Below are 21,880 nucleotides of genomic sequence, written 5' to 3' on the forward strand. Positions count from 1 at the left end.
CCCTAGCTCATTTGTGAAGAAAGTAAGGAAGCACCTGGCAGATACCGCTTTTGCAAAATTTTCCCAAGGTCCCTGTTTACCCTAATTTATCCCTACTTAAATGTTATTCGTGGGGGCGCTGTGTCCGAATGCATACTGTTTTTAAATGCCTCGGATTTCTTGTTTGTCTTTGTGAAGAGGTTCCTTTTTGATGCACTGTGCTTGTGCACATAGTTTGTGCAAATAGAAAATGGCAAGGGAATAAGGATATCGCGACTATCTGATAATGTATATTTGAATATCATTGCAAGCCCTGACGTTGAGGGCGTTTATTATTGGTCTTGTCTAAGCATTCCACTCGGTGGGCGCTTTGAGTGTCCGGCTAAAGCGGCATTGAAGAGAGTTGTAAACACGGTCTAACTGAGTCGTCGGGTGATCTCTACAATCTATAGGCCACGTTGAAGATTTCTTTTCACAAATTCATGCTCGTATCTTTCGTGAGCAAAGTACGCTCAATAGCGCTGTTTCTCTCGTCCCACCCTCCTAGCCGATTTCGTGACGTCAGCTGCGCGTCACACGTGCCAGTTCATATGAGGAACTAAGCAAATCGTGAGCACAATTAAAGGGCCATGAAGACAAAATACAAGTTTGGCTCATTAGAAAGACTTCTTTGTCCAGATAACAATGATTCCAATTTTATCGCAAACATCAAACAAGTAATCGAGATAATAAAGAAAACATTTGAAGCAGTGGCGATTCCCCAGTCACTTTCTGGCGATTTCTGTATGCCGTGCCAGAACCTTGTAGTGGGAGTGGCGGCCACAGACCCAAGCACCGCCAAGAAACCTGACTAGGCAGTTGTATGGGGCCTCTAGTTTGGTTTAATCAGGCGCATATTGCGTCACTTCCGCTCATATCTGGCCACTGTTTTATTCCTGGATACACCAAGATTTCGCTGACGTCATATCCGTCACGGAAATGACGCCATTACAACGAAGCAAGTGGCCTTTAAAGTGTGCACCCCTGCACACAGGGGCTTCTTGCGGGGAAGCAGCCATTAGTACTAAAGAGTACGTTATCCTTAGGGTTATTTGTTTTCGGGTTTTATATTTTAACAGGGAAGTGTTTTATGCCGGAATACACCAAGATTCTACTGACGTCGTATCCGTCACGGAAATGACACCGGTACACCTTTGCCGAAGTGACCTGCCAGCAGAACGTCGCTCGCCAAGCACACCCACAAGACAGCCGCCGACCCGCAAACCATGCTCAGCTGCAGATTTCGCCGCACATTTCACTTTCGTGTTTTACAGATTCCTATGACAGTGGAACCAACCAGTTTTTTTTTTACATTTTTTTACCCTTTTAGGGTTAAAAAGACATCTTTCGGGCCTGTAACGGAGCTGCGTGAGTTAACAAAGGGAAATTCTCTCATAATGAACAAAGTTGTATTTTCTCTTCATGGCCCCTTTACCCTTGGTAAGCTATGTGTGACAGCCATAAGTGGGTATTGCCATCATATTAGGGAAAAAGTTGATATTATGATAATTTGAATGGCATCAAAACACCTTTAAAACCACCGGACCGTCACTGTAATTGTTCACGAGACAGCCGCAAACCGCACGGGGCATTTTTATCAACCTGACACAGAAATAAAATAAAGCTATGGACTCCCGCTAAATAGTAAAATAACGGTGCGCGTGAGCGACACTTGTTCGACAAATTCACGTCACTGTCCCTTTGAAAATTCGTCACCAATCCACGTTGTGAACGTAGCTGCACAGCGAAACGAACTGAGTACAAGACACAAAACAAGATTGACCGAGACTCAAAGCAAACGAGTGCAAAAAACATAAACACTATTGTGGCGGTTTGGCTTATTCCTCAGATGATAAGCTTAATGAAACTTCGAGCAAACAAACACGGGGCTGTCCGTTCCACGTCGGCTTAGGTACACGGCTGGAGTGGCTCAGGAGCGGCTGCTTAATGCTACTTGTAATAAAGTCGTTCATAATACCTGCTGAGATAAAATTTCTCCGGTTTTATGTTCGCGTGAGCCTTCCAACTTTACATAATTCGTTTCGGGATAGCTTTGATACAGCGCGAGTTACAGCCATCTTATATAACCATACTTCTGCCGTAGAAATCCGTGTATTGATAGCATACGGAAACTCCGAATTGTTTCAAATTCGAGGGGAGCAAACTGTAAAAGTAAAAAAAATCCTCGCTGTAACGGCAAAGGGGTCTTGTCGGCCAGTTGCGGGAGGGTGAAGAGCAAAATTTATGAGCCGGCAAAAATAAAATGAAATAAAGGTGGGTTCCCTCTTAAATTCAGAAAGCCGCGAGCAACCACTGCTGCTCTATCCGGGGGATCAGGTGTTCCCGAGTCTCGAGCTGAACACTGGTCGGCCCGCACTCCCACTGCTCCGGGTTGGGGGAAGGGAGGCGGTTTGAGTAGTTGGCGCATGCCCATACGAGATAGTAAGCCGTGTTCGGTGTATGGCAGGTTGGGCAGTAGTAAGGGTATGTAGTGGGGGATTAATGATGAAGAATAGGAGCGTTTAAATATGTTTGCGTATGAAATCTGCGCCGTAGTCGGTCGTCGCAAAGGTTGAGGGGGAGGTAATGGCTGCGGCTCTGATTTTAGTGGTATAGTATATCGGTGTAGCGACTGGGAATGGGAAGGTTTGGAGGAGGTGCTGTCAACCCTCCCGCTCTCGATGGGAATGTCCGGAGTAGGATATGGCGGGCAGCGGTGTCAGGCGCCTCATTCCCTTGGAGTGCGGCATGACCTGGGGTCCACACGATTTGGATGTGGGGCAGGGTCTCGATTGTCAGGAGATACGTGAGGGCGTCAGGTGGAATGCGTCATGCCATTATTTCCGGCAAGCTTGCTGCGAGTCGGTAAGGATGGTTACATAGCTGGTAGGGGCTGTGGTGGTGACGAGGGCTATGAGTCTATGACTGTTTCTTCGGCGGAGGTGGTGTTGGTATCGGTGATGGTGTCGGATGTCCAGATGGTGCCTACTACAATCAGGGCACTTATGGTGGTTGGGATTAAGGCACACGTCTTGTCGATGTCCGATGTTACCGCGCAGTTAACACACATGCACGGTGCTACGATTTTGTTAAGATATCGAAACTAGACTGAGCGGTACACGGCATTTGCGAGAAAGTTGGCGTTGCCGCAAAGCGTATTTTGCTGACTAATACGAAAAAAGTTGGAAAGTTGGGCCACCTTCGCAATTTAGATGTTAAGACTGAGGAAACTGCGGACCTGGTGCTCTTCACTAGCTTTTACTTGGCTTTTCTTAGGTCTGCCCATCTTCTCGGTAGACCGGACACTGGTTCCGCCGAGCGCACGCCGTCTCTCTCAACTAGAAGAACACCTGCACGTCAGAGCTTATGTCATCGCTAGGCGCAGCCAATCCCCGACGTGCGCCTCCACACCCCAACATCTGCGCCGCGACGTGCACTCCCCACACATGCTCGTCGGCTCCTTGCGCCTCGCCACTTTCCCTCGCACTTCTTGGCCCAGCATTTTCCCCCTCTCCACTTTGCTGCACCGAGTTTTGAACGACGTCTCTCTCTCTCTCTCTCTCTCTCTCTCTCTCTCTCTCTCTCTCTCTCTCTCTCTCTCTCTCTCTCTCTCTCTCTCTCTCTCTCTCTCTCTCTCAGCTAGGAGAACGCCTAAAGGAAATGCTGAGAGCCCCTAATGCGATGATGGCACAATCAGATCGACGCCGGTTTCATAACGAGAGGAAACAGGGTTCGATTCTGACAACGGGGAGCGTTTCTCTTCTTGAGGCGCGCACTCCCCACACCTGCTCGTCGGCTCCTCGCCTCCTCGCCACTTTACCGCGTACTTCTTGGCCTAGAATTCTGCTCCTCTCCACTTCGCTGTTCTGAGTTTTGAGCGCCCCCAGGCACGGATGGCCTAGAATTCTGCTCCTCTCCACTTCGCTGTTCTGAGTTTTGAGCGCCCCCAGGCACGGATGGAACTGAGGCTTAAACAGCTCCGCAGTTAAAAATCCCGGGGACAAAGTCATAGACACGATATTTCCTTCCGAAGCAGGTAGAAGCCCGGAACTTCCAGTTCGATGCTGAACATTAAAGAATTTGATCTGCTGTGACCCGCTCCCAAACCGGATAAAAGATCCCAAAGCGCCCTTATTTACCGCACTAAGGCTTGACTTTGCGCTAGTTGGGTACTCACTGCTAGAAAAACTGTGGCTGATTCCTCGGTCATAGGAATCGGTAAAACACCACAAATGAAATGTGCAGCGAAATGTGCAGCTGAGCAGGATTTGCGGGTCGGCGGCTGTCTTGTGGGTGTGCTTGGCGAGCTACGTTCTGCTGGCAGGTCACTTCGGCAAAGGTGTACTGGTGTCATTTCCGTGACGGATATGACGTCAAGGAAATCTTGGTGTATCCCGGCATAATAAACTTTCGTGTTAAAATATAAAACCCGAAAACGAACAACCCCAAGTATAGCGTACTCTTTAGTACTAAAGGTTGCTTCCCCGCAAGAAGACCCTGTGTGCAGGGGTGCACCCTTAACAGGCCGCTTGCTTCGTTGTACTGGCGTCATTTCCGTGACGGATATGATGTTTATTTGTTTATTCAGGATATCTTACAGGCCCATGGAAGGGCATAGCGTAAAAGGGAGCACATAATTTGTAAAGGGAAACTAACGAAAAATAAACACAAGTAAGGAGTCAAAACGCAGAAAATACACTGTTTGAAGGAGAAAAAACACAAGTCAAGGAGGTGAACTCAAGTCAACAAAACTGGTATTATAGCTACTGTAAGTAGGTATGTGTACAATCAAAAATAGATGAATGCATAAAATACAATAACAACATGAGCACTTCGGAGATAATGAATATCGCCAAACGCCAGAAACATATGAAATCAAAAATACACAAAAATTGAAGTTGAGAGAAAAAATTACGGTGCGTAATGATCAGATACATGGCGTCGAAAGGCTTCGTGGCATGAAACAGATGCGATTACGTCCGGGAGATCATTCCAAAGGCGTATAGCACGTGGGAAGGCAGATGAATTAAAGGCATGCGTGGTACCATAAATGCGTGAGATGTTCAACTGCTTGTACAGTCTACGTGACGTGGTAAATGGGTGACGAAGATTAAACTCGGACGATCTCGAGGAATAAATATATTTATGAAATAGGCATAAAAGTGCTGAGGACCGACGTGTGTGTAACGGTTGAAGGGAGCATTCATGTTTAATCTGGGTCATGCTAGCGTATCGGTCGTGATTAGATGATATGAAACGAGCAGCTTGATTCTGAATTGACTCAATCACGTCAATTAGATAGTTGTGATGCGGAGACCATATAGAAGACGCAAATTCTAGCTGTGGAAGGACGAATGTTAGAAAAGCAAGTTTACGAACACTAGACGGGGAATTGCGTAAGTTGCGTCGTAGATAACAAAGTTATCGAGAAGCTTTTCCACATATGCTAGAGATGTGGTCCGACCAAGACAAATAGGGAGGGAGAATGATTCCAAGATATTTGTACGATGACGTACGCGTTAGCAAGTTATTGTTTATGGTATACGGAAAATCAGAGTTAATACGTTTACAGCTAAAAGTCATTACATTACATTTATTTAAATTTAGTGTCATGAGCCAGGTGACACACCAGCTTGAAATCTGATTAATATCATTTTGAAAGGATAGATGATCGTCAGAATTAATTATCTTACTGTATACAATGCCATCATCAGCAAAGAGCCAAACGCATTATGTTAAATTTGTACCCAAGTCGTTGATGTAAATTATAAGAGTAAGGGGCCTACAACGCTACCTTGCGGTACACCAGAAGTCACGTCCGAAAGAGTGGAAGAAAAATTCTTGACTACAGTGAACTGCTGACGGAATGTAATGAAGTTGGGAAGCCACGATAATGTTAGTAAATCTAGACGGAGGGCTGATAATGTTGTTATAAAACGACAATGGCCTACACGGCCCATTGCTTTCGAGAAGTCCAGAAAGACACAATCAGTTTGTAAGCTGTTGTCCATGTTATGGCGCAGATCAGTAGTGAATTCAAATAGCTGGGTTTCACACGACAAACCTTTTCTGAAGCCGTGCTGATTACTAACGAAAAACTGATTACATTCAAGATGGCCGAAAATGTGTGATGCAATGATGTGTTCGAGAATTTTGCAGCACACACGTTAAGGAAATGTGGCGATAATTGTTGGGTGAACCTTTGTCGCCAGTTTTATGAACTGGTACAATCTTACCTAATTTCGAATCAGACGGTAACTGACCTGATGCTAATGCCTGGCGGAAGATGTGGAATAAGAACTTGCTCGAAATAGTGACGGTGCCTTTTAGTATTTTTGAGTTGTTATTATCGATACCCGCGGAAGTTGAAAATTTAAGGTTGTGTTTAAGGCGTTCAATGCCCGCAATAGTTATTTCTCAAAATTGCATATATGCCCAATCGTGCTCATGAAGATCTGGGACGCTACCATGGCTTTCGAGGGTGAATACGGAAGTGAAAAGACGGTTAAACAATGTGGAGCACTCTGAATAGGGAAACGAAGCTAGGTCGTTATTTTTCAGCAAGATCTTGTTCGTGTCGCGTGACGGGGATATTTCTTCCCAGAATTTTTTTAGGATTTCATTTTAGTAAAGAACAAAGGTCATGTGAGTAGCATTTACTTTTAGCGGCATCTATTGCTGCACAGTATGTGTCCAGGAAACATTTTATTTCTGCCACGCCTCGCCTGTACTAATACGCTTCGCTCGTTTGTAAAGGTGTTTTTTCTTGCTGCGCTGCTGACGAAGGGACTTCGTGAACCAAGAGTTTGATTTGTTATTTCTAATCGTAATTAATGGAATATGCTCGCCTACTAAATCATTTATTTCATTTTTGAAGATTAGCCAGTTTTCCTCAATGTTTCGAGAATCAAAAGATGGTAGGAATGTTTGATCGAAGATTAATTCAAGTTCTGCACTGATGAGGTCGAAATTCGTTCTATTGTAATCCCGACTTTGTTTGGTGGAAAGACCAGTAAACCGTGACATCACTTTTAATTCAAATTGGAGTATGTTGTGATCAGAGAGACCTTTTAGGTTAGATATTGGGTTAATGGTTTCCGGGGCCGACATAAAAACTAAATCTAAAATGTTTGGTCCACGGGTAGGTTCGTTGACTATTTGGGAGAAGATGAAATCTAACGAAAAGTTAATGAATTCGACGGAAGTTTGGCAAGAGGACGACAGCGTAGCCCAATCAATGTTCGGAAAATTGAAATCGCCAACAAGGTAAATGTAATCAGAAGGACACAGCATGATGGCTTCAGAAATGCTACCTCTCAAGTTCTCTACGAATGAATTTTCACAATCAGGCGGACGGTAGCAAACTCCCATCAGTATGCTACCGGAACGTGTAAGACACGTGGCCCAAAGGATTTCAAGTGATGATTCTACTGGGATGGTCTTAGACGCAATGCTGTTCTTAATTGCCAGCAGCACACCCCCTCCTTCACGGTTGATTCGATCTTTGCGATAAATGGCGTAAGTATTGTTATCGATTTGAATTTTAGTGTCAAGTACATCCGGGCAAAGCTAAGTTTCTGTGAGTGCGAGAGTGTCAGTATTACTATCTTCTAAAAAAGTGCTGACATGGTTGCGTTTTGGTTGTAGGCTACGAATATTAGTGTAAGCTAGCGAGATAAAAGGTGCGGTGCGACAATACGTATCAGTGTGCTGCGGATGCCATGAGGCGGCACTATTTAGCTATGCGTGGGGTGAGGTGTTGGATGGCGTAGCGGGAAGAACAACAGAAGGGCCGGTGGAAGTGACAGACGGAATAACAGGGGGAGCAACTAAAGAATCTGTGACTTTGTCGTAAACGTATGTATCGTGATCTACTCGAAGCTTGTCGAATGACAGTTCCCATGACTTTGTAAGAGATTTGCTCAAGTCAAGCAACTTTTTCTTTGCTTTCCTCGTCGGTAATGAAAAGTCTTCGCTGATAGAAAACGTTGTACCTTTTAGTTTGCGAGCGGAAGAAAGGATTATTTGTTTATCTTTGAAAAAAGTCATTTTAGCAATGATGGGTCTATTCTTATCCGCGTTAAACCGACCTAATCAGTGTAGTCGCTCAAACTTCGCTCCAGTAATTGCAATTTTTGTTTCTCGTTGCAGAAACTAATAATCTTCTTTTCGAACGCCACCCAGTCTTCTTTTTAGTCATCCTTAAGTCCCAAAAAAAGCAAGTTACACCACACTGCCTTAGCCTATTTTCTGTATCTTCACACCGGGAAGTGATTTTTTGTAGCTGATTTTTGACATATGCAAGAGATTTTTGACATCAAGAATGGTTCTGTTAGCTGGTGGGGCCGAGGAACTACCTAAAGAAGAGCAGTTTCGCTCCAATTTTGCGACCCTTTCAGATACGCACTTGATATCACTATTAATCGTTTCCTGGCTGTATTTGAGCGTCTTAATGTCAGCCAAAACAGAAATAAGACCTCTTTCCAATTTTCGGATTGCTTCCAAAGCACAATCGAATGCTTCTGATTCAGCTTTGCTCATCGGACCAGGGTTCGCTTCAACATCACCGTAAAGTAACAGCAAAATGTTTAGAAATCGGGAGCCAAGGCTAGATGAGGCTAACATCAGGGTTTCCTTCGCGGCAATCAATTCACGAGGGCACGACACCGCTAAAAGGAAGTAATTGCTACTGCGAACACATGTAGCATCGACCTTGTAACTGACCTGTAAAAACAGCCTTTTAGAATCGTCCATTCGCGTAGCGGTGGCGTGCCCAACGTGGACGCTTGCTTGCCGATGTTTATATCCTGCGCCGGTCATGCAAAGGGTGGTAGTGAACAATCCATGTTGCCGGACGAGCGAGGCGGAAGCCTCCAACGCTGGCGAAAGTGGCTGCGGAATATGGCACGGCCGACAGCTGTCCACGGTGTCGGGCAGCCAGAAGCCGGGCTCCCAGAAACTGGCTGCCAACAGCAGGGTAGCCTGTAAAAACAGCCTTTTAGAATCGTCCATTCGCGTTGCGGTGGCGTGCCCCTTGGAGTGAAATCTTGTTGTATCCAGGAATAAAAGACTTTCGTGCCAAAAACGGCGCAGAAAACTGGGATTCAGTAAAAAGACAACCACAAGCGTGGTTGTCTTTCTACTGCGTGCGAGTTTTTCCTGCTCTGTTTTTTCTAGCACCCTTATTTACGAAAAGAATTTGCTATGAAAACATTATGCGGTAATAAAATTTACAGGTCTCCGAACAACATTAACATTTCTGCGGCTGGAATGCAGACGGTTCGCTCCAAAACCCGCGATTCTACCCTTAGACTACTGAGGTCGAACGCCGACATTGTTTTAGCACTTGCTCAAGAGATTGGAACGTGTGTTCCAAGCGTAAGGTATCGAAGAAAATCGAAGAAACAGCTAGGGTATGAAACATGATGTAGTAGTGAGATTAGCAATCATTCCTAACGCAAGACGGTCCTTAACGTATGTTGCAAGCGTTTTCAGATTTCGCATTGTTCTGGAACAGATTTTACACAGCGGCTTTGAGCGGCATGATCATCAACAGCCCACTTAGTTCACTGCAGGACGAAGGGGCCTCCCCCATTGACCTCCAATCGCTCCTGTCCTGCGCCGCTCGAGTCCATTCTTTAAGTCCAAAATTTCCCATTCCATCTCTCGTTCGAGTAATTGGCCTTCTCCTTCTTCTAGGCCATTCTCTCGGTATTCACTCTGTCACCCTGGTAGTCCCCCCGTTGTCATTTCGCCTAACTACGCGGCCAATCCAAGTCCATTTCTTCTTCTTTATTTGAACTATGATATCTCCTACTCTGGATGGTTCTCTTATCCAAGAAGCTCGTTTACTCTCCCTTTATGTTACGCCGGTCATTCTTCTTCTCCTGGCCTTCGGAGCCGACCTAAGTTTGCTTTTAAATTGTTTAGTAAGGCGCCAAGTTTCCGCTCCACACTTCATCATCGGCAGAACGCATTGGTTGTTTACGCTTCTATTCAGTGACAGAGGTAGCTTACTTTTTAGCCTTTCGGAGTGTTTGCCGGGTGCACCCAGTCCATACTTATTCTGCGTGGTTGGGATCAGCACAGACGACCTGACGGAGTAAGTTATAATCTTCTGCGTGTTCTAGCGTTTCGTTAAATATGCTGAACGGGCGCTTTCGGCATGTGTATTCATCATTACTCTATATTTATTCATATTTACTTTTATCCTCACGGCCTTGCTTTCTGAATTCAGACCCTCAAGCACTTTTCTGCGGGCGTTCGGCAGACTCGCTTAGCAACACTATGTCGTCTGCAAACTTCGAATGGTTCATGTATTCTCCGCTTATCCGAAATCCCGCGTTTTCACAGTCAAGCTTCCTGAATAGTGGCAGGGACGAAGAAAACACGCAAACACAGCGCTTACCTAAAACGTAGTTAATCCGTGGATACGGTTATAGATAGTTGTCGGATAAGTAAGAATTGCTCTCACATGCTTCGAGCGGTTTTTAATTTGCCTAGATGATGGTTCATAAAAAAGAATAGATGGTAAGTATTATGAAGAACAGATAAAAATTATAACTTTTATAAAGCAACTGATGTAGATACCCGCCGCGGTGGAACAGTAACTAAAGCATTGCGCTGCTGAGCACGAGGACGCGGGTTTGATTCCGGCAACGGCGGCCGCTTTTCTGACGAGGGCCAAAAGCAAGAACGCCCGTGTGTTCGAGATTTCGGCGCACGTTAAAGATTCCCAGGTGGTCAAAATTAATCCGGAGCCCTCCACTACGGCGCGCCTCAACGCCTGCGCTGCGTCGGCGCGTTAAACCGTACAATCAATCAACTGATGTAGATTATGTGTATTGCCGACCCAACATACCTGTATTCGAATAGGTTTTGAAGGGGCAAGTTTCAAGTAATGGAACAACTACTTCGCCAAGCATATCACTGTGCAAGAAACCTCACTATCTGCAGAGTATACGGCTCAAATGGATGCTGTTGGTGTCAATATACAAAAATGCGTCTAACCAACGACATTTTGGAAGAAACAGTTCGTTCTGTACACAGATCAGAAGAGGGAGGGGGCCGAACTGAGTCCGCGCCGTCATCGCAAAATATGGGACGCGCTTATGATTAACGGGTGGTGACAGGTTCGCCGTGCCCGCTTCCGAACGCCGGCGTGTGCACGGAGATAAGCGGTACTGCTTTTCTCCGGTCTCATAGAGTTCTGCCGCCAGGACAATGGCCATCCCAGCATCCCGGCTGTTGCTCTCTCAGCTCAAGACAATCACAGTGGCGACAGCCGTCTGTTAGCCTTCCGTTACCCGGCAGCCGTAGAGCGCGCCCGTACCGTGAAGGTCAAGCGAATAAATGATGTACGCCAACATCATCTGCATGCCTCTCACGAAAGCTCGCATCGGGTTCACTACCTTTCGAATACCGGAGCCCTCATTTCTTCGCCAGTCGCTGTTGCTCCGCGCCGCAAATATTTGATGACGCTGCGCATGCCATTCGGTTCTTGAATTTTTTATCGCTGTTGCGTCCGCGTTTCCTTCAAGGACGCTGCGGAGGCGTATCAACACCTGGCGTAATCTACGGAGTAGCTGTTAGTGAGGTCGGCCGCGACTGCGCGAGAAGAGCTCCAATCTACCGACCGGAATTTTTAATGTCGTAGCACTTGTCGCCCCAATCTCCACGGTTTCGCGGTGCTTCCGTTTGTAGGCTGTGGCCTAGTTGGTACCCTCTCGCATTTCAGAAATTTTCTTGCATCTTCCACTTAGTACAACCTACCAGAACTTTCGGACGAGGTAAAGGAGAAGACGAGAGGCACTCGCTCCACCCACTTCTCAAGACTTACTTTTCCTTTGATGCGGAATCTGTCACCGAAAGTGTGCAACCCACCGCAACTCCCTTTCAGTGGATTAGCTCAGAAGTATGATCGTGGCTCAAGAACGAGTATTTTAGAGCGAAAGTTCTATCACTCCACGTGCGAACCCGGCAGACGACTCGTTCCCTGTAGTGCTAATCTGACCTTCAAGCTGAGCCAAGGTCAAGCAAGCGCCACGTGCGGTTGCGCAGTGAAAGCATCTAATCGCTCGTCGTACCAAGGGGAGGGATGCTGAGAAGATAAAAAAGGAGAGAGCAAGGGCGCGTGTCATCAGAAAATGATACAAGGAGGCGCTGGCTTTATCCGAGTTCCCTGCACGTTCACGCCTTCACCCGTGACTGCGCCGATTAGTGTCTGTGGTTTGTTTTGCGGCGAATAGTGCGCGCGTTCACTGCGCGCTCTCGGCGTGAAAGCCGAGTTTTTTCGTCAACTTAGTCGAACTGCGTTTAACCACGGCAATTTTTATCTCTCTCCCCCTCCCCCATTCTGGGACATAGTCCCTCTTTCTTAGTATCTTACAAATACAACACATCAGTCAGACATGCCGTCACTTTCAATAAGTCACATTACTTTGAAATAAGGCGTGCCGGACCTTTTAAATACGAGACGCTGATGTGCCCATCCATTGTTGGTAAACACAGTTTTTTATGGCTCTCTACGTTATGCCTAGTAAGGGCGATAACTCATCCCTGCCGAGTTGCACTGGCCAACGCCTACCGCCGGATTTTAATTAAAGTAATTACCCCAGGTACAAACACAGGAAACGCCTGGTAGCGTCCCTCTGACCTCTAAGCTCAGCCAAGGTCAAGCAAGCGCCTCGTGGGGTTTCGCGGAGCCGACAGAAGCGCCACCGACCGCGCTTCGGTCACTGGCCGAACCAATTCGCGAAGTCGACAGAAGCGGTCACCGGACAAAGCAGAATTGAAGACAGTGCTTGGAGCTGACGTCTAAACAGCGTGTTGGCTGCTGGCCACGTGTTAGGCGCCATGGGACAACGAGCAGCGTGGTGCTACTACAACAACGACAGTCGAAAAAAAAGTCTCGTGGCGTGGCGAGAGCAGCGTGTCCTGTTTTCCGGGGCGCAGAAATACTTTAAAAAGCATTTTGTGATGGTCGAATCTGGAACGGCGTGCAACTGAAGCTTCGCTCCACGTCTATTCCCATGTACTTGTGGAATTCGTCACATTTGTTTTGTTTTGTGCTAGTCTAATGCTCACTCAAGGTTACATACCTGCAGAGATGTACTGGCCAGTGCTTGCCACGGCTCCTTTCGGTTCATGCAAGCACGAAAACTCACACAGGTTTACATATCCACGAAGCAACACACACCCGCATTCGTGTATTGACGAATGCTTTTCCTGGGATTTTCCGTTCATGCGATCCCAAAACTAACACGCGTTTGCAAACCCGTAGAGCGACACACACCCGCATAGATGTACTGACCAACGCCTTCCCCGCGATTTTCCATTCCGTGCCAATCCCAAAGCACACAATGCTGAGAACACAGCCGTCAGGGTGGCCTCACCGTTACTAAACACACACGGCGCTATCATGGTATGGCCCCGATTTATTTATGCGTTAAAATCATGTAGCAGCAGTCGCTACCGCAGTGTCAAGTATACAAATAAAAAGAACTATACGTGAATACGTAAAGCACAAAAGGAATGTTAAGACCAGTTGAAATATCTTATAGTAATGTTACGCACGCCTCGAGCCTCTCGAGGGTAGATAAATAAAGGAAATGTGCGCAAACATTCTCCACCATAATGATGGTATGTGCTGTGAAACTGTTTTTTTTTTTTTTTTTTTCCCCATATTTGCTAAGGATCGAAGACCCTAGGTGTAAGAAATTACGTTAGATAAACCTAGACTCTACCTTTAAAAGGTCAAAAAACGTCGTCGACTTTTATTTCCTTAATGTACGTTATTTTGTTCTGTATTCCTTATTCAGTTCTCAGTATGGCATTTTAAAAACGGTGGGAGCCTGAATAATAACTTTAGTCGTTTGCGGCGACCAGTCATTGCACGTAACAGGCTTGCCATCTTATATTGCGATAAAACATAGAACTACAAATTGATAACAAAAACGTCTGTTTGCACTTCCGACATAATGAGCCTAGAGAGATAACCGTTGTGTTTTTAAATAGAAAGCAATTTTTTACTGCTTCGCAAAAGCTAATACCAGAGCCGCTTCGCCCGCGGTGTAGGTAACGCAACAGAGCAGCCATGTGATCCAAATTAATGTTCTGAATCGAGAGCCCGGGGACATTATCAATTACCATATTGTCAACGCCTCTACGGTCATTGTCATTAGAGCAGCTCAAACGATGAAAGACGTTCGGATTTTCTATTCAGTCGCGCATTCCCTCAGGAAATTATCTCACGCTGACCTTAATGTGCCTGCGGTTTACGCTCGAAGGCTTCGCGGTCTGAGGCGAAGCCACAAGAACGAAAGTGCTGTCTTTGTCCTTCTCTCACTCTTTCTCTCTCCTTAAGCTCTCTCTCATTTCATAGCTTTTTCGTCCTCTCCTTTCTGTTGAACATTGGACGGCGAAATTTGGGGGTATAGAAACCCCTGCTAGCGGCGTAAAGAAGTGTCGCCCTCGCCACTGGATTTCTAACTCAATATCTCGCTCCATCCGTTGACACAAGTTATTAAGCGCTCCACACGTGCCTTCGAAACATTACGGGTGCCTCGCATCGACTCTAATGGCGGACGTGTGCAGAAGCCGCGAAAAAGAAAAACTTTGAAACAAGGAAAAACTACGAAACTCTAAAATAAAACGGCTGCGACACAAGAAAGCACTAGAGCCATAAAAGACAAGTTACTATCCAAGCTGGGTTTTCTTCTACCCGAACGTTTTCTTTAATACGTGCCACTGCTTCCTTTCCCGCGGAGTAATGAGGCTTGTGCAGTCTTTGACATGTTGGTACATCCGCAACATTTCACATATATTTTACGTTCGAGTGTGACTGCCGCCTACTCTCGAAACGGGGCTTCAGTAACCATTCCTAAGTCAATTATGACGGGTGTAAGAGAAGTCTCGCTTGGATTTGTGGCACCTCTATTCACTGCACCCCGGATCAGAAAAGACTGTACAGGAAAGAAAAAAACTATCTATCTATCTATCTATATTTGTCACTTGTGGTTTTTGTCACAGAAACTGTGTGAAGGTTATTTGTCACTTCGGCAGACAGTCGCCCTTTTCAAGCAGTCTAACGAGTGAAACGGAGCAGAGGCGAATAGAGCTCGAAGAGCAAGGAACATATGAGACATCTGACCGAGCAGAAAAGAACAAAGCAAGCATAATATGAAAAAAGGATAGCAGGTTGCGTTAGCCATAACAAGTAACGGAAACAGAAACTTCTATTGACGTATATAAGAAGTGGGAACAAATGGAAGTGAAAACTAACCAAGAAATAGGTCTGAAAGAAAAATTAAAGGGTTAAGGAGAGAAAGAGCAAAAGAAAAAGTAATACAGCAAAAGCGTAAAGACAAAATTAAAGGAATATAAAGACGGGAAAAAAAGCAAATCAGAGAAGCACTCGTGATGTGTCCTTCCTTGTGATTCGTCTTTTCGTACTGTGAACCATGAATCCAGTACAACTAGTATAGTTTTCAGTCATTATAAAAAAAGGAGGGCTTGATCAAAGCAAACAGTCGAGTAAGGAAACCGCGACAGATAATGCAAAGTTGAAAAGAAGCAAGGGAAAGAGAAAGGAACGAAAGCGAATAAATTTATAAAAAGGAAACAGACATGACGGATTGATTGATTGATTGATTGATTGATTGATTGATTGATTGATTGATTGATTGATTGATTGATTGATTGATTGATTGATTGATTGATTGATTGATTGATTGATTGAGCATAACCTGTTGTCCCTATAATACGTTCTGCCCGGTTGACTAAACCTTGGTTTGAAATGTGTTCTGGGCAAAAATATCCATGATTCCCACCGCGGTGGCTCAGTAGCTAAGGCGTTGCGCTGCTGAGCACGAGGACGCGGGTTCGATTCCCGGCCGCGGCCACTTTTCTGATGGAGGCGAAAAACAAAAACGCCCGTGTGTACATGACTTCGGTGCACGTTAAAGATCCCCAGGTGGTTAAAATTATTCCGGAGCCCTCCACTACGGCACGCCTCATTGCCTGTGTTGCGTCGGCGCTTCAAACCCTACAACCAATCAATCAATTAATCAATCAATCAATCAATCAATCAATCAATCAATCAAAAATACCCATGATGAAGCACCCGCTTTTGTACAATCATCATCAGGTGATCTGCCACAAATGACGGACACAGCTGAATGTGGAATAATATGGCTAAACCTAGCTTAGTCTTCACTCACAGTACACGCCGGCTCTCGGAAGTGGCGTTTCCTATTACGGTCCGTTTTGAATTGCGTGCTCACAATCAAGATCATCTTGCAGCGCGTCATCGCGAGTTTTATTCAGATTCACAATACAGAAAGAGTCATTTCCAAAATATAAAGAATACTTTCGCCCACGTCCTTTTTATTAGAGCTTATTCTGTTAACGGAATAATTTATTTGCGGTATATTTGCATCATAGCCCTCTGGTTTAGATAAGGGGCAATACGGAAGTTTGGCAGCAATTAGGAGAACGACCTGTAGGATAAGAGTAACTTCGTGTCCCCTGAGTAAATTGAAAACATGTCCATAGTAGTGACGTTCGCGATATCGCTCATGTAGCCAAAATAAAACCTCCTTGGTATGAGTGCACTTACTTGTTTAATTATCGTATTTTGGGCATGTAAGAGTAACTGACATGTTGTGCTGTAAGAAAAAACGAACAGACAAAGATTTGTTTTGTTTAGAGCCAAGTAAAGAGCTCGGGCCAATCTAGTAAAGGTAAGAACATATTTTGGCCACTGTTGGCCGAGAGAAACTGTCACCAAATACTAAGAATGCAATATCACCTGCCTAAGCATAGACAGTTAACTTCTATGTTTCGCGGGATTGAACTAAGTCAAATGTTAAAGATAAATGGAGAGAGAACGGACCCTTGTGGGACACCTCTGACCTGGGGAAAGCTGTCTTACTTGAGTTTTTTATCTGTACTAAAAAAAAAATTCGCGCCCTTGCCAGAACTCCTGTACCCATGTTGTAATGTAGGAAGGTACAAAACAAGCCATCAATCGATCACGCAAGACTCCATATTCTACATTGTCTTAGGCCTTTGTGACAGCCAATGTGACTAAGCCTGAAAGCTTTCCCATTTTCCTGGCGAGTCAAATTCTACTTCCTAAATCGACATGGGCGAACCAAACAGAGCATTCAGGACCAATTTGGCAATAGCTGAGGATGTTATTGCTTGCAATGAAAGTCATCAAACGGCCATGTTGAACTTTCTGCACCAATTTTATTATTCAAGGTAAGAGCAATAAGGCCAAATGTTGTCGATATTATACCCTATACTTGAGATTTTGAGCACCAAAATAACTTTTGGGAGCTTCTGCAGTCGTAGAATGCATGCGCTTTTGAAAGAAGTATTTAAAACAGAAAGCAAGTTTTAAGCGAAATCAGATCCCACGAATTTCAGCATGCTTACTGCGACGCCACCTGAAAAGATAATAGCGTGGTTTCCAGTTCCATGTCCTATCAAATTAGCATGCTTTCTGCGAACCCATCTGAAAAGATGATAGCACGGTTTCTAGTTCCATGCGCGACAGAGGGAAAGAAATCTGAATTAGAATATTAGCGGTCTCAGGGTCGAACCCTAAAGACAGAAGCCTGGAAGGCTAGGCCGCGTGCGAGTGCGTCCCTGAGCTTCGCGGGGAGAGCACGACGGAAACGACTGACATGAAATTTTCTGGGAGTTCGTTATTTGCCATGAAACGTAACAACTCTTTTCTATGTTTTGAGTTAGAATTTACTATCGTATCTGCATCGCTTCCTTCGCTTTATCTTCTTCGTAATCGGCGCGAATTGCGCAGACAGGATCATTTACGGCACTACATCGTGTTTATTTTTTAGTTTTCACCTCTTCGTCTTCTGGTGCAAACCGATTCAACAAGTAAACTGGTAACCCACGCCAGAGATTCCCCAGAATCAGAGTTCTGGGCTGGGCGTTTGGGCGCCCTTCTTTTACTCCTTTGTTCTGTTCACGTTCCGTCACGTTCACGTGTGACGCGGCACGCGATATTCTAACCTGTGTTCCACCACTCGCAATGTGCGGATTCCACACTGTGGTAAGACACTTGGTGCCTACTCTGGAGGTCAGGGGGGAAATCACTTGTAGCGAGAGCTGCACTGGCCGAGGTTGAGCAGTTTCGCGTGGCTCCTGGAGAGCCGTGCTGCACATGCGCGAGGAGCAGTGACGTCACACGGCGCACAGAACGTTGCTCGCTGCCCGGCGTCTCTCACAAACCCCACGCGCCCAGCGTCTTCGCCGACCTCCGTTCCGCACGTGGCGGCCCGGTCCACTTGAGGATCATGCGAGGGGGTGGCGGGGTGTGGAACCGATGGCTCGTGCGTCGCAGCAACACCGGCGTGCGCCTGTGGAACCAGCTGAGCTCTGGGGCGATTGGTGACGCTGCGCCGGGGCCGCTTGACAAATATACACGTGTCACATAATGCGTATACCGTGTGTGTGTCACTGAAGCAGCAGTAAGCATCATAATCAAGCTAATCATAGACTACCAGGGAAGCTTAAAATAACCAGCTGAACCTTAGCTCACGCTACGCATATCCTGGCATAGCCGAGCTAAGCCACTGCTAATTTTTTTTACTTACTCTTTGCAGCGGTTGCGATTTTCTGCATCGTACAACGACGACTCTCCTGCGGCGTCTCTCCAGAACGCCCATTAGCTGCGACGCGTTCCACAGCGTGAGCCTGCACCTCGGAAATAAAGCCATAAGCCCGCGTCTCTGTCACCGTTGCGTAGACAACGCCTGGGCAAGCTCAGAGAGAGTGCGGCGGCGACACGCGGCTGCCGCCTTTCTCGGTCGCCCACACCAGGACACCGCAGACAAGGTAAGGAAGCCGAGGAACGCAGTCAAACAACCGAAGAGCGAACATTACTCGCAACGAGAAACTCCAAGGAGCTCTCAGCGGCGTTCAATTGAACGCAAAAGCATTCGCATTCACAACTGATAAGAAAATCTTAGGTGCCCCAGGATTTTTCGCACCTATCACTATCAGGCTCAAGGAAGTCGCTCCGGCTGATTGGACCGCACCTGCAATCGCTATCCCAAGCATCGCAAGCGCGGCAACACAGGAAACCCAAGTTCGGGTCTGTGGCTCAATAGACAAATGCCCTCCTCTTGTCTCACTTTTTCTCGAAACAGCTGCGGAAGAAGCTGCCTCTGTCGTCTCCCGCTTTTTACCCCGTCTCCCGATTCACAGGGTCTCTGCGTCCGCGGCAACCACAATGGAGCTCCTGGGAAATCTAAGGGGACTTCCTTTCTCGAGGAGGGAAGTTCGTGGGTGGGCCGCTGTTTACAAAGCCGCTACTTTCATTCTCCCGCGCGTTCCCAACAACCCTGGCTTTAGCCGATGAAGAAAGAACTACGCAGAGATCAATAGCCGGGAATGGCAGCTACGGCCTCGATTAATTGCGCTCTTTCTGAGGATGGGGAGGATCCCTGTGGTTTAATGGTGAGCGAGGGTGGTTGAGTCGGCAGCAGGCCTACAACGCTCAGTGGCTTGCATCGTGCTTATTTCAAGCAGTCATTTCATTTCACTTACCTCATTAGGTTCTTTTTCTGTGCTTTGGGAAGAAGGGAGGGGCATGAGGCTATATCTTACCGCCTTTATATCCCTCCTGAGTACGCCAACTGTTCTCTCGCGTTTGTTTGTGTTTCTTCGACATTTAAAAAACAAAAACGCCCAAGTGTTCGAATTAGCTACTCCGCATGCATTCTCAGTATCATCCGTAGCACGAGAACGCATGCCCGAGCGCGCTGTTGCGTTGGATGGCGGCGCCGACGATCGCCCTGCATTCAATATAAAGAGAGAGGGTAACCACCGCGGTGGCTCAGTGGCTAAGGCGCTGTGCTGCTGAGCCCAAGGATGTGGGTTCGATCCCGGCTGCGAAGGCTGCTTTTCAGATGGAGGCGAAAAGCGAAAATTCCCGTGTGTCGATGTTTGGGCGCACGTTAAAAGGTCCCCGGTGATCAAAATTAATCCCCCAACATCAATAAATCAAAGAAAGGGGGTGTTGCTCGTCCCCCCGTCAGCGCCCCTACTCGGTTTCCAGACTTGCTTTGATCGCTCTCCTTTCCTTTAAATTTTACCTGATATCTGCAGAAAGACCGTTTCAGCTACGAGAAAATTTACGTATTAACGTAGTTAGACTTTCTTACCACCAATGCTTCTCTGACACAGTACCAATTACTCGCTCAGCCAATCATGTTGTGAACACAGGACAACAGGTTTAATAGGCACGTAGTGCAGAAATTACGAACGCATCTAAGCACTCTTTGTTTTGTAGTTGACGTGAATCCAAAGGCCTTAGTGTCCAGTTGTCAAACGGGTCTTCGCATTCTCATTATCCTTTTCCCTTTGCGTCTTCTAAAACGAAGCTTGTATTGGCTCACTTGCCCCCTCGGTGGGGGCGCACGCAAAAACTCCTCGCGGCAAAGCCTACTTTATCCACGGGCTCTTCGGGCGCAGCTCTCTCTCACTGTTCGCAGTTGGCGCGGGCGTGCACGCACAAATTTCGCGCTATATCACGCCGCAATGGAAGCCAACCAGCGTCTTCCCTCGCTCACGCCACTTCGCTGGTGCGGTCGCTTTCTCTCGGGGGGCAGTTCACCTTCTTGCGCGGCGTTGGTAGGCCGCGCGTGGATCACTCCGCGGAAGAGAGGGTAGACATTGAAGAACGTAGACATTCCCAAAATTCCCAGATAAACGATCTACAATAACGCATACCTAAAATTTGCGTTCGTGTAAAGCTCAGATAAATGAAGGGGTTTCGTTTTGGTCGATTTCGGTAATTGCCTTTTGATTTTGGCAGAAGTGTTTTTGTTATTGTTTTTCGGACATTGCGTTTCGATTTTGTTTCTTTTCTCCACTGCTATAAGTTAGAGTCCTGGCCAATAACCATTGTTAGGCGTAGGCTGAGCATTACTTGGCCGAAATTCTGGCGTCTAAAGACGCGCCAAGCAACGTCCAACTCGTACATCAAGCTCCGGGTTCCGCTTGACGACGCTGGAGCTCAAAACGAAATGTTAGGTCTAACGTCTGGCTGGCACATACCCGTGATCACATGGTTCGCGCGCCATCTTTGTACTGAATTTATATTTACTCGTTACAATAACATTTAATCACGCTTAAAATGATGTTGATTTCTTATTTGTCACGACGTGTCCAATCACGTCCGCCTATGGTTGGTGGGAATAGCTATCAACTCTCGCCCGACTACACCTCTTAAAGCCGTATGTCTTAGGAGTGCACTCGTGAGTACACTCATTTGTACTCATTTTTACTCAAACTCACGAGCGAGTACGGTAATGAGTACAGACCCAGACAAAAAAAATGAGTGCGATGATGACTGAGTACAGGCCCAGAGGAGAAATGTTAGTACGATGACGACTGAGTACGGACGTGAGTGCATGTACTCGCGAGTAGCAGTTATGAGTACTGCATGCGCGATTGCATGCACTCGCGAGTAGTACCCCTGAGTACAGTACCCATGAGTCATGAACACAGAACTCGCGAGTAAAAACTTGTGAGTTTGATCACGCACTCTAATCACAACGTGTGTGCACGAGTCTCGCGCATTTCGCGGTGCCGCAACACCCGTCTCAAGGAGGGTAAAATGAAGGCATAAGGGGGAAAACTGCCGTCCTTGCAATTCCCTCTTCCGCGGCTCTCGGCACTCGCTCGCCACGGGGTTGCCTTAGCGAAAGCAAGGGCAGGCAGGGTGGCTTCACTGGACTTGCTCCGTTGAACTTGCAAGTCCGTAGACCTAGTTTAGCTCGTGAATGCAAGTGGTTGATTGCCAGAATAAATTAGTAGAAACACT

General features: G+C 46.5%; 1 long non-coding RNA gene across 5 annotated transcripts in view; it reads left to right on the forward strand.

The window, feature by feature from the left end:
• LOC144153074 (uncharacterized) overlaps positions 1 to 18,757 on the forward strand; it is a 621,787-nt gene extending 603,030 nt beyond the window's left edge. For all 5 annotated transcript variants that reach the window (XR_013319302.1, XR_013319300.1, XR_013319305.1 and 2 more), the window contains one exon: positions 18,654 to 18,757. This is a non-coding gene — a long non-coding RNA (uncharacterized LOC144153074). The remainder of the gene's footprint in view (positions 1 to 18,653) is intronic.
• Positions 18,758 to 21,880: the final 3,123 nt, after the last annotated feature.

This window comes from Haemaphysalis longicornis, unplaced genomic scaffold, assembly GCF_048455015.1.
Source record: "Haemaphysalis longicornis isolate Haplotype H1 unplaced genomic scaffold, Haemaphysalis longicornis Haplotype H1 scaffold_9, whole genome shotgun sequence".
NCBI classification, from domain to species: Eukaryota; Metazoa; Arthropoda; class Arachnida; order Ixodida; family Ixodidae; genus Haemaphysalis; species Haemaphysalis longicornis.